Source organism: Liolophura sinensis, chromosome 8 (assembly GCF_032854445.1).
Source record: "Liolophura sinensis isolate JHLJ2023 chromosome 8, CUHK_Ljap_v2, whole genome shotgun sequence".
Classification (NCBI taxonomy): domain Eukaryota; kingdom Metazoa; phylum Mollusca; class Polyplacophora; order Chitonida; family Chitonidae; genus Liolophura; species Liolophura sinensis.
This window is the reverse complement of record NC_088302.1, coordinates 13,363,771-13,374,911: the sequence shown is the minus strand read 5'-3', so window position 1 is coordinate 13,374,911 and position 11,141 is coordinate 13,363,771.

Below are 11,141 nucleotides of genomic sequence, written 5' to 3'. Positions count from 1 at the left end.
GGCTCGCCCGATCCTGATCAATGCGCCTGCAGACACGTGCTTTAACGCGGTTCTCATTGGTTGAACTGAAGCTTTAAATCAGTTTGGCGACGGGCGGTGGTTTACTGTATAGCCACTAGTGTTTCCTCATCCCAAAGAGCCTCTGGGTTGCTAATAAATTCCTGAGCAGAGTGTTGAGCATCCTATAAATAAAAAATAAATATATCTCGTTACAGATTTATCTGTTGAATGTATTCTGGGATACTTGAGACTGATTGATCGATGTGTTGACAGGAAATAACCTCAATAAACATGCAGACTGTAGTTCCTTGCATAATGCCTTCGATTTGTAATTCCTCTGTTTACGGTTACATCACTATATCGATTACACAGGCTTTTTTATGAGCCTTATCGCTCAGCTGCACAAATGGAATTGACATCCGGTGGCTTCGTGATAATGCCGTTACAAATGAACATCTCGGCCGCCTAATTACTCCTCTTGACACAAAACTTGGCCATTATTCCGGCTGAATGTGCCATGCAACGTATACATCATCTGTAGCAATTCAGTATCACGGTCGTGAGTTCGAATCCCACTTCAATATCTTTGTTTTCTTACATCCTTGAACGAACACCAAGGGGGCAACGTTTTGAGCATAGGGACAAATTTTACCCTATTGACTCTTCTCTTAAGTTTCCTTGTGTTTTGCAATATATTGTCCTCTATAAAAAAAAACAGAAAACGTAACAAAATTTCTTTCTTTCTTGTTGAGAGGAACTATGGGTTTCATGTCGTAGGCTTATTTTCTTGCGAAATAAATTAGAAAAGGAGCACAAGAAATCAGTCGTACTGTGTCATGCATCCCACTCCAAAGCTTCACATAACTTTATATCAACATCATCAGTTTTCGATCTCTACCGTTTTGCTGGTAACCTTTGAAATAAAACCGTGCACTATCTATACCTCTACTATTAAAAGCTAGAAATGTCATGTGTTATAACAACAGCAAGTCTGTCCACACATCAAACACTGTTCATGGAAGGCCTCATTACACTGGGGTTAACTCACCCTATTTCTGACATAAACAACTCATCAAACACTGCGTGTAATAATACCATTCCAGAGATACACTTCACAATTCGCTACTTGTGCATGCCTCTTTCTGTGTTGTAGAGTTCCGTCATTAACCACGAGTCATGTCACGATCAGATTTGTTTGACTTGTCTCTTTTGAAGCCTGTATGTGATACCGTTACATTTTGTTTTTACCGTTTTAAAGGTGGAGAAAACATAAAAAATGACCTAAGTTCAGATGAAAGAGTGCGAAAAGTTATTCCTAAATGTGGTCAAAAGTTATTCCTAAATATTTTTTCCGATTTTTCCTTAAGGAGAAAAAGACACATGAAAATAATTTTTGTATGGTGGATATTTTTGGGACCAGATTTTGGTATTTATATTCTTTGTTTAATAATGCCATAAATGAGGATGTAACACAGGTTTAACAAATATTTTTGCGCTAGAATTTGTTCTGTTCAGCTAACAAATGTATTAAACCTCAATTTGGATCATATTTGTATTTTAATATGTTCATAAATATTATCATAATTTAGGTTAAATGTATATGTTTCGATATAAGCAACAAATTTACATTCAAATAAATTTATCAGACAAGCATCACATTCTTATTTAGAACATTATCATGCAACAACAATAAATACCAAAAGTTGGTCCCAAATACCCAACATACAAAAAATATTTTCAAATAACCTGTTCTCTTGAAAAAAAATCCAAAAAATAATGAAGATCATATCTGCAAATAAGTTTTGACGCTCTTTCATCTGCGTTTGGCATCATTTTATGTTTTCTTCTCCTTTAACGATTCTTTTATCGGGTCCTCCATTCATTTGCCGCCAGAAATCGCGAGATTGTTTCACGTTTAACAGGTTGTGCAGATTCATCTTGAAATTAATACCTCTATGCCGCTACCATTTATAAACTGAAAGATTATAGGCCTACATGTATCTTGTTACAACAACGAGTTCATCAACTCGTCATATCATTGCTCACAAAAGGCATCATTACACAGCCAAGAGTGGCGCCATCAACCAAACTCCGTGAGATTTCCTTCAGTAAGGACAACGTGTCATCAATGATCTACCGCGGCCTTTCGCGTATTCCAAGGAGACAGGATTGTTTTAGGAACACATACACAGTGACAACCACATGTAAATAACATGTAAGCAGAACGGAGGGCAAAGTTTAGGTTATACATATCAATGTACATGTACTATTTATGCTTGCCATTAGAGGACACGTCTACCCAGGGATCAAGTAACGATATGCTATAATGGGGCATGGGTCTAGTTTACCCAGGTCCGTCATGTTGCAAGATTATCACCAACACATCGGTAATTTTGTTAGGCTATCCCGTCCGTGGGGTGCTTGTTTGAATATCTAGTGATGTCCATACCCTACGACGTGTATCTTTGTCCCGTGAGAACCCATCACGATATTGTTATAAGATACCACTCACTAACGGTGTCATTTTGAGAATTTACAATATTTCAAGGTTATTCCTAAATGCGAAATAAGAGAAATGCGATAGGAAATGTCCACGCAATGATAGGGTTTCCATCCTGTAGTAGGGAATTCTAAACACGTCTGTCACGGATAAGACATTTTACGGCCCGACCAGATAAGGGCACATATAAAAGCTCAAACTTTTGATGCAAAAACAGAAGTATTAACTGAAACCACAACTTTTCTCCTGGACAGTCATTTTCGCGCTTATCTGATGTTCATTTGAAAAATTTATGTGAACACAAACATCAAAAATCAACTGTTAACTCGTACCTTTAAAATATGTTTCTTTTTTTGCTTATCCAGTCAGTACGAATAATTTAATCTACAATTTTCAAGAAAACAAGTGAAATAAACAAAAAAATTTTGTCTATGAACTTGAAACAGGGATATAACTGTTAATCATAATGGCATTTATCAAAAAGACGCGTAAGACGAATCCCGCACTCTTTATGTTAATTGTGGTGAAAATATTGCAAGCGTGTAAAGAGGAAAATAAACAGCGATTTCAAAGAAGTCATTTCATGCAAGTATTGAGTGCGAGTTGATCATTGTTAACGAAGAGCAAGCCGCGGTGGGCAATTACTTCCTTGAGGTAAAAACAAATTGTGACAATAGTCTGTTCGAGAGTCCGATGAAGTCTTATTTAACTGATTTTTTCCTCATTTTGTCGTTCTTCCTCCATGCATCACCGTTTTAAACAATGGTCAAGATCAGATATTAGCGTTTTACGCATTGTAACCAAGATTTCACCGATTTAAGAATTATAGCCAAGGATTCACGCATATAACCCTTTTAACCATTAGCCAAGGTTCCATATCACAGTTGTATCCAAAATGGTCAAGGCAAGATATTACCGTTTTAACCATTATAGTGAAGGTTCCACATTACACGCAGGTCACGTACCGTCGAAAGCCATCTACTGTATGTCACTCCAACTTTTGACATGTTTACCAGCTTTGCACGCAAACCCGATATAAAGAAAGGCTCTAATCACCAAAACAACTTTCACATTGGAATTAATGACAATGCTGAGCGAGTTAAGTTGACCTGAGACGTTATCTCCTGTAAGCGCTCCCACGCTGTGATTTGTGAGATAGGCCTAAGTAAGAATGGGTGTACACTGAACAAGGCATGCGTATGGATATACAACTTCTTGGTTTATTAACACGACGTTTCGACAGAAGAAGTTGTATATCCATAAGAATGCCTTGTTCAGTGTACACCCATTCTTACTTAGGCCTATCTCACAAATCTCACAAACCTTGTTCAGTGTACTTTTATCCCACCTTCTAAATGCCACTCAAACAAGAATGGGTGTGTTTGATAGCGAGTCTGAAAGCAGAGTACTGGCCGACTTTGGTCGATCCAAGGTGAACATTTAAGTAGATCCATACCAGTTACACCTTATCTCTAATGGAGGACCCTATTGTCTGTTGCACGTGGCCATATTTGTTTGTCTCGATAGAGCCTTATTCCACTAACCGGGGGCTAGGTCCTTCCTGGTTTACGGCTAGTTTTCGAATGTCTGTTTCGACGTAAAGATTCTCCACTTGTTTATATCATGGAGGATTTCTGTAGTTTTGCCTCATGCAAAAACAACAGTTATTAATGAATTTTGTTGTCATCTACCTGTTTACGTGCTTGAAAATTTCTCCTATCAAAAAAGGACACTGGATACAGAGAGGAAGCTGGGGGGGGGGGGGGGGGGGGTCGGATAGAGGGTTATTTATGACCAAGAATTCGCAGACAGTCTCAAATAGCAGCAGTTCTGATTATGACCAAGAGTAACAGTGTCAAATCTATTACACTCCAATCCATTATGTGGATTAATGGCAGACTGAATGGTTCTTGGCGCTTTGCATGTTACAGATTCGTCAATGTCACATGACCAGCTGTTTACAGTGTAATTCGCAACGGCGAGAGAGTGTCGGATTATCGTGGAGACTCTACATTTGAATATATTTTATTTTTATTTAAGACGATAAATTTTATTATTCAGAACTTTATCTGTTGTTTATAAGGAGACACCTTTAAGTCTAGTTGCTCTTTTCACTATAAGTTAAGTTTGAACTAGAAATTATATATGGATGACCTTTTGTAAAACAAATGAAAACCTAATGAAATACACGTTGTGTAACATATGATATCGGCACATGGACATGAACTGTGTTGTATGCAATAAGGTCATTTATCGGGTGTTAGAATCACCGTTGAGTACATCATTAAATCACAAATCACAGAATGTATGATAAATTATCAATTTTGTTAAAATATTTGCTAATCGTAATCTCATGAACTCCTTAGCGACAACGCTAATCTACCCTTAACTTAGAAAAACTGTTGGTGTCACTCATTACATCTCTTTCTAATCAATACTCAATAGTTAACGATACCCAGAGTATGGAATCCAGAGTTTTTTTCTTGTGCAGGGATAAAGACAGATCGGCTATAGATTTAGATTTGAAATCTTAACCGCAAAAGGCCTGACGCTACCGAAAGATGGACTCAAAGGCTGTCTAAATCAACATAAATAGAAGCTTTCGTCTGATATCTGTTTTGCCTTCTGACGTCAACGCTCAGCGATGTGGAAAACAAAATCATCATTTGGCCGAATAGATTTACTACGGAACCTGTTGTCTGGCCACCCCCAGGTTAACTATTGCAGTATAGATCTTTTCTGGAAACATATGGACTAGACTAAAGCTGTCTATCACATTGCCAATTAACCAGTCACTGACCTGATATTGATCTGTGTCGCGGTAACTAATTATTTCCACGTTGACGTCCTTTTGCTAAAAAATCCATCAACTTATCGTCTGCGCTCCCAATAAGTGTCTTAGAATGATCCAAACAAACTGTCTTGTTTCAAATGCAGCTGTTTCAGATTGATAGTGAAAAAGATTGAGCTGTCAGTTATTTGTTGCTATTATGGATTCATAGAGAGATTCTATATGAATGGGTTTAGGGTTATCCAGTGCACAAGTCTACTGTCTTTGAGAGCGTCACACACACAGGCAGGCAAACACACGCACACAAATACGTACATGCGCACGCGCACACGCACGCACGCACACACACACACACACACACGAAGAGAGGTGAAATTAAAAAATTCATTAGGAATCACAGTGAAATTCCAACAGAAAAATACATTCTTCCAACAAAGTAAGAGTGGTCTGTCTGAACATGTCGCGTCGTTTTGGAATTTCAGGGAAGAGTTGCACTCACTTGCATACGCAAATAATACAAAAAATGTGAAAGACTACAATGGCTTTAAAAGGCTCTCACATCGACTGACAATTTTCTGTCAGACGCCGGCAGCGCCCCCTGAGAGACAGCCCGTCACGAAGCTCACAGGGAATCAGCCAATCACAACTCGCCTTGTAAATGTCCCAATAGGCTGTGTCTGAAATTTCCAATTTACTCTTTGGCCACTTTGGCGATATCGATACCCTCTCTTCTACTTCCCCAGTTTCTTGGCATGTACAACTGACGTAAACTGACATGGACGAGTTCCTCAGGGATACCAGCATCCGTCTTTCAAAATTCACACACACAACGTGCTGAACCTCTCCAATTTGTTGCCTGCAGGAGTTTGTACCTGACCTCATCTTTATGGATATACAACAGAATTACAGTGTAGGCAAATATATCATAACACGTTATAAATTGTACTAATTTTTAGAGCACATTGAATGTTTCTTGTGGGAAAACACAGGTCCCTAGAATTGTAAAGCTGATCTCAGTATAGAATTGTGAAGCTAATCTCAGTATAGAATTGGTTTCAGAACTATTTCTTGTGATGATAATGTAATAGTACCTTGACCTAGACACAAGTTAATGTGTGTAATAAAAGTACTGACGTTCATAGATTTCTGTAAAATCTTATCTGGACTTTCTAAGTGATGCACCCCGTGCTTTGGGGTGCTACAATCCACAGTTGCCTACTTCTACCTGCCTCTTTCTGTGTTGTGGAATGGCATTATTAACCATTAATCTCGTGGGATTTTCTTTAGTAATGATAAGGTGTCATCAATGATTTACCTCGGCGTTTCTGCGTATTCCAAAGAGATAGGGTTGTTTGAGGAATACTTACAGTACACAGTCGTATCACAAATACAAGGCAAGTACGTGAAATGTATGGGAAAGCTCCGTTTATACATATCAATGTACTATTTATGCTTGCCATCAGGGGAAACGTCTACCCAGGGATCAAGTAATGACATGCTATTATGCGACATGGGGCCAGTTCACCGAGATCTGTCATGTTACAGGCTCATCATACCTCATCTGGAATTCTGTTTGGGTATCCCGTCCGTTGGGTGTTTGTTTGTTCACACGCCTACACGCCTATATTTCTGTTCCGTGAGGATCAAATACAATATTGTTAAAGATACAACTCACTAACCGCGTCAATTTTGAAAACTTACAATAATTCAAATTCATTGCGATAATAAAAATGCTGACGTAGTGATAGGGTTTCCAGCATGTAAAATAGGGATGCCATGGATCAGGCATTTTTCCGCACGAGCAGATAGAGGACATACAAAAGGCCAAACATTCGACATAAAAACCACAACTCTTCACCACGACAGTGATTCCGCGCTTATCCGACGACCCTTTTGGAAATAAATGTGAACTCAAACATTATAAATCAACTGTAAAACACTGTAATTTCTTTCTTCTCTACTTGATACAAATGATCTCGTCCACAATTTTCAAGAAATCAAGTAAAATATAATTCCTGGATAGCGAAGAAAACTTATTTACATAACATACAGTCTATAATTTTTTCAAAGAAATGAAGAGTGAAAATGGCTTCCTCATAGGGTGGCGTTTAAGACACCCTTCGGATATTAACGAAATCGTGGAGAATATAGTTCAAGCACCAAAGCTGGAAATAAGCAGTAATTTCTAGGAACTGATATCAGGCAATTCCCAAATAAGAATAAAGTGTGAATAAAGAGTAAAGTGCAAGTGAATCATTATTAACGGATAACAAGTAGCCATAAACAATGAGCAATGAGCAAATAATGAACAATTATTTCTTAAGGTCAAAAAACCCTGATAAAATTGTGACAATAATTTGTTAAAGAACCCGATGAAGAATTTGCCCCGGTTTCTTTCCTCATTATGTCGTTTGTCTTCGAAGTGTTGCCTTGCATCATGCATCACCGCTTTGACCATTGCTCAAGATTCCATATCACTGTTTTGACTATTACCCAAGATTCCATATCACCGTTTTCGGCATCAGCCAAGGTTCCATATCACCGTTTTCGACATCAGCCAAGTTTCCATATCACCGTTTTGACTATTACCCAAGTTTCCATATCACCGTTTTCAGCATCAGCCAAGTTTCCATATCACCGTTTTCGGCATTAGCCAAGTTTCCACATCACCGTTTTGACTATTACCCAAGGTTCCATATCACCATTTTCTGCATCAGCCAAGGTTCCATATCACCGTTTTCTGCATCAGTCAAGGTTCCATATCACCGTTTTGACCTTTACCTTAGGATCCATATCACCGTTTTAAGCGTTATTACCAAGGTTCCATAGTACACAGAGGTCACCGTATCTAGCCATCGATAAAACCTCTCTCCAACCTGTTTACGAAATTAACACGCAAACCTTAAATGAAAGGCAGGCGCTAATGACCAAAACAAGACCCCTACAGGAATAACTGATAATGCTGAGGAAAGTAAATCGACCCGAGACGCTATCTTCTGTAGCTCTCCCATGCTGTGATTGCTGACAGGCCTGAGTAAGAATGTTTGTGAGAGACTGTGCAAGTCACTGGGTAGTTTGCCGGTTGACTTCGGTAAATCCGAGATGGATTTTCTAGTATACCCTGGCTATAATAGATGACCCAACTGTCTTCGTAGATGTGCCAAAGGCAATATTTCTTTGTTTCCAAAGTGAGTACTTCCGGTGAAGTCACGTCAGATACATGTGTTCCAGGATATTAAATTTATAATGCATAATCTTTCATTTGATTGGCCAAATGCACACGCAAAGACATCATATCAAATAAAGTTCACCATCTACCTATTTTTATCATCGTGAATTTCTGTCGTTTTATCTCATGCTAAAACAACGGGATAATTTTATGGATTTTGTTCTTGGCAAATCAATTAAGATACTTACCTGCCTAGGAGAATTCCTACATCTACAAAGAAATAGGAAAATCCTATTAACATAACCTCCAACACAGGACATGCCGGGAGATGTACATGTACGTCGATCTGTCACCGGAAACTAGGGACAGTGGGCAGAATTGTTTCTGATATAGGCATTCGCGCTTCGCATAACTAATAATGCGTTATTACGAAATTGTGTTATGAATATAACAATTTTGGGTCCAAGTTGGTGGAGGGAGAGGGTGGGGACGGACCTTGCTGGTAGTGAAAGTGATTCCTCGAATTAACGCGGAAAATTGTCCATGGCCCCAGGATCTTGAAGCTGTCTTATACCCATGTCAGGCTTAGTCTTGACTTGTGGTGGTACTCCCAAGCATGGGAATCTAGGACAACTCTTTGCATTACAATATAAAATCGTCAGGTTAGTCACGCAGTAAAATCTTATGAAGTTAAGACTAATTCTGGCTAAGTCTAATACAAGGCGTTAACAACAGGAACAGAAATGTTTTGGTGGGAGATGGCGTGATCCACGGGAGGACTCGAGTGGAGGGCGGATTATTGATAACGAGGCATCCATAGGCAGGCTCAGATAGCAACAGTGCTGAGTATGATCAATAGCAACAGTGTCCTAACTATTACACCCTAATTTATTATGTGGATTAATGGCAAACTAAATGCTTTGTGGCAATTTGCATGGTGCTGATATGTGAAAGTGACACGGCCAACTGGTTACAATGTAATCAGGTGAGGGATTGTCGAATTATCGTGGAAACATTTGAATGTGTTTTATTACTATTTCAAACAATATTCAGAACTGATCTTTAAATCTAATTGCCTTTTTCACATGTAACTTAATTCTGAAGGAGAAAATGACAGCTTGATGACATTTTCTAAAGCGACAATGTGGAATGCATAATACCTACATAGACCTGAACTGTGTTATAGGCCATATGTTGAGTTTTCCGAATTCAGAATTACAACTGAGTGGTTTTGTTATACGTCAAAATATAACAAATAACAGGCCGTGTGACAATTTTGTCTATGAATTGCTAAACGTGATTTCCTCATCAAATCCTTGGCAACAATTTTAATATACCCTTACTTGAGAATTACGATTTGAAACCTAGATTTGAAATCAAAATGACACCATTGACAATTCGACTTTTCAGCTATCTAAATCAAGATAAACAGAAGTCCTTTTGTGGTATCTTGTTTCGGCTCCTGATGCCAATGCTCAGTGATGTGGAAAACAAAAATCATCGTTCGGCAGAAGAGCTTTACGACGAAACCAGTACAGTGACCTCCCCAAGATTAGCTGTTGTAGTATACGCCCTCTCTGGAGACATATGGACTAGTCCGTTATAAGCTGCATATTACTTTGTGAATTAACCAAAGTAACCTTTGTTACCGACCTGGAATTGGTTTGTGCTGCCCTAACTAATAATTTCTAAGCCGACGTCCTTTTGCTAAAAAGTCGCTAATCTTGCCGCCTTTGCTCCCCATAAAAATGTCCGACTGAGGTAAATTGACACGAGGCTGTGTTTTCACCGGTTACGTGTTCGTCGCTTTGTTTGTGCTCTGGTTTTACTCTTTATGCTGTAAGTCTTTTATTACAGTAGAATGTCCCAAACAAACTGATGTGATGTATCAAACACAGCTACCCCAGACTGATACTTACCTCAAACATGATTTGCTTTGACTCTCGAGATGTCAATCAGTTGTTGTTATTATGGATTTGTCTAACAGATTATGTACTTGGGAGTCGATATGAGTGTATCTAGGGCTTATCCAGTGCTCAGCTGTACCCTCTTAGAACTAGTCGAATCAACACTTAAACAGGCATAGGTAAAAAATTTTTAGAAATTCATGAGCAACCGCAGTAAAGCTTCAACAGACATGTAAAATTCTTTGAACAATGCAATAGTTGTCTACCTGAACACCGTGCGTATTGAGAAGTTGAACAGAGAAGTAACCACTCCTTTGCATACCGAACATGAATTTCACGATTAGAAAGACTCCAGTGACTTCAAGAAGCTCTCACATCTACTGCCAATTTTCTATCAGACACCAGCAGCCATTTTAGAGAAGGTCCATCCCGAGGCTTACCAGGAATAACTCAATCACAGCTCGTCTTGGGAATGTTCCGATAGGCTTTGTCCGAAATTTCCAATTTACTGTTTGGCGACTGTCGCGATACCGATACTCTCTCTCTTCTATTTCCCCGGTTCCTTGGTATGTACAGCATTTCTTTAGGGGCACTAGGACCCGCCTCTCAACACTTACATACGTAACGTACTGAATCTCTCTTGTCTGTTCCCACCATGAGTTTGTACCTGAAATCCTCTTTGTGGATATGAAAGAGAATCACAGTTTAGGCAAGCATAGCATGAAACGCTATAAATTGCACTGATTTCCAGTGCACATTTAATGTTTCTTTTGA